We start from the raw sequence: 2,984 nt of genomic DNA, 5'->3' as shown, positions 1-2,984 counted from the left end.
GAAGGTCAGGTTGGCCTTAGTGCAGAAAAGGGAACATTGAGAACATTTTTTTTTTTTTTGCTGAAGGACTAGGGAGCCTAAGGTTTCAACAGGCCTGACAGGACAGGAACTTGGGGGAAGTAAAGAGGGTCACTAAGGCCTTGGAGATGAGATGGGAATGAAAAGAAGGAGAAAGAACCGAGAAGGTAGCTCCAGGGGTGCAGAGTGTCTAGCTGTCCTCCAGGGCCTCAGGCAGCAGGTTCGGTAATGTCCTCACTCCCATCTTTTAGCCTTACCAGGCTCTATTTGTTGCCCCAGATGGCCACCTTTGTGTACAGAGGCATTGGGAGGAAATGACTGGACTTCATGTAGGCAAAGATCTACTTTAAACCCTCAAATCGGGACACAAAGTCCTTCAGGTTTGGGAATGCCTCTAAGCACTTCGGCTCAAATATACGGTGCAGGTCAAGGATATCGTAAGCGAGAAAATACACAAAGGTGATCTTGTCCCCTGCAAACCATGGCTGCTTCCCCAGGAACTGTGAGAAGAGCCTCATCATGTCAGGGAGGCCCTCCAGGTACTCTGGCTTCAGTTTCTCAAAATCAGGACTGTAGCAAACTCTGGCCAGTTGAATCCATGGCCTGATTCTCCAAAATGTCCACTCGAATCTTCTCCTCTTCTGTCTCCCCACACATGTTGTGTTTGCGGGCAATGTAGCGCAGGATGGCGTTGCTCTGGGTGAGCTTGTGAGCCCCTTCGATTAAGTAGGGCAGATTGGGAAAATCCAGGCCTAGCTTGAATTTTTCCTTCAGCCACTGGCTTCTGTAATAGTCAGGAGCATCCCTCACGATGTACTTCTTTTCCTCATAGCTTGAGTCTGTGTATTCCAGGAGCAGGCGGATGGCGTGGGCCAACCCGCGGATGTCTCAGTACCCCAGTGTCATTGGCATGGTGTTGCTGCTACTGCAGTGGACTCAGCGGCTGGGTCTCAGGGGGACCAGAAATAGCATTCTTAAGTACAAATCATGTGTGACCATTTATGAGTTGTGAGACTTGGAGAAGTTATGTTGACTTGCTGTTTCTCAGTTTCCTTATTTGTACAATGAACATAATGAGAGTTCTTAATCAAAAAGTTATATGAAAGTCAAATAAATTAATATATAATGGGGACATCAGCAGGATGGCTAACTAGAGATACCTAATGTTTGTTTCTTTCAGAAGAAATGACAAAGGAAATAAACGGGTAAGATTTCCTGGAGTGTCAAAGGGAGACCCATGTAGTGTAGTGCAGGGTGTGGAGATGCAATTGTGGTAACTGGAAGTCCAAGAGGTTGGCATGGAGGCCCCGAATCTCTGCAATCCCATCTTCTTCACCTAGATCAAGTCTGCCTAGAGTCTGGAGGGACTTCTCATTTCAGGGGAAAATTATGTAGGAGATCCTACTTACTGCAAACACACAGATCCTTATAACAGGAAAAGCCCATAGTCCTCTGCCCAGTTTGGAGAGCTGTCAGAAACTCATGCAGCTTCATTTACCAGGATTAGGACCACAAAGTGTGAACCTCCCAGTCCCCAACTACGCTGGGCCTATGAAAGAGCCCGATGGACTGCCCTCACAAAAATGCCCCCAGGCTAGCTGAGCAGTCAGGCAGGTGTGTCACAAGCCTGAAAATCAGCCTTGTACCTACCTCTGGCAGACACACTCCCAGGTCAGCCAAGCATCCATGTGCCTGTGTCCCTGACTTGTAAAACATCCCTGCAGGTTATCCCCAGTAGATGTGCCCCCAAACTAGCAGAGCAAATTTGTGCCTTAATTTCAGGCTTGAGAAGCAGCTTTGAAAATGACTCCTGGAAGACATATCTCCAGGCTGGCCAAGCTGCTGTGTACCGACATGCCAGGCTTGAGAAACAACCTTGTGGGTGACCCCTGGCAGACAGATAGCCTAGTTAGCTGAGCAGTTGTGCACCTGCGTAGCAGGCCTGAGAAACAACTTCATGGGTAATCCCAATAAATGGGCACACCTCCAGGCCAGACAAGCAGTCTTGTGCTCTTGTCCTGGACCAGAGACACAGACCTACTGGTTGTTCCCAACTAGCCAAGCAACCATGTACCTGACTCCTGACCAGAGAAACAGCCCTCTGGTCTAACTCTAACAAGCCAGATCTAAGTTATTCTGTCTACTGTATACACACATATGTATACAAACATGCCCCTGATCTGACATCCAGGTGAGCCCACTCCCAGCAAAGCCACAACATTGTTGCTCAAAACTGTCTCAGCCTAGGCCACTGAGAAAATAGCAAACCTAACTAGTGTGAATTACAGCTGAAGAAATTACAGGAAGACTATACTACTGCGTCTACCTCGAACCATGGCCAATGCACTCCATCAAAGAAACACTCCAAGGCCAATTCATATGAATAAATTTTTTTCTACAAAGTATACTCTATAAAATTAGAAAAAGTGACTTACTACCAGGTGTGTAGAACACAACAGAGAGATCTAACAAGAAAAAAGCAAGGAAACATGACAACTCTAAAGGAACACAATCATTCTTTAGTAATAGACCCTAATCATCATAAATATATAGAGTACTAGAAAAAATTGAAAAGTAATAATATTAAGAAAGTTCAGTAACACAAGAGAATACAGACAAAAAAATTCAATGGAATCAGAAAAACAATTCAATATTTGAATGAGAGATTCAATAAAGAGATAGATGTCATAACAGAGATCCAAACAGAAACCCTAGAGCTGAATAGTTCAATGAATGAAATAAAAAATCCAATCAAGAGTTTCAACAACAGACTAGACTAGCAGAAGAAAGAAATCTGAATTTGAAAATAGATCATTTGAAATAACACAGACAGACAAGAAAAATAAAAAAAAGATAAAAAGAATGAAAAAGCCAAAAAGATGTATTGAAATTATTACATAACCAAATATTTATATTATGGGCAATCTAGAAGTAGAGAGAAAAAAAAAGGAGAGGAAAACATATGT

At 43.8% G+C, this 2,984-nt stretch overlaps 1 pseudogene; it reads right to left on the bottom strand.

Annotated features, from left to right (window-relative positions):
* Positions 1-281: 281 nt before the first annotated feature.
* LOC103273953 lies at positions 282-930 on the bottom strand (annotated as a pseudogene).
* Between the last annotated feature and the right edge of the window lie 2,054 nt (positions 931-2,984).

This window comes from Carlito syrichta, unplaced genomic scaffold (genome assembly GCF_000164805.1).
Source record: "Carlito syrichta isolate Samal-C Ts95f unplaced genomic scaffold, Tarsius_syrichta-2.0.1 Scaffold314312, whole genome shotgun sequence".
Taxonomy (NCBI): domain Eukaryota; kingdom Metazoa; phylum Chordata; class Mammalia; order Primates; family Tarsiidae; genus Carlito; species Carlito syrichta.
This window is presented reverse-complemented; position numbering and strand designations above follow the sequence as displayed.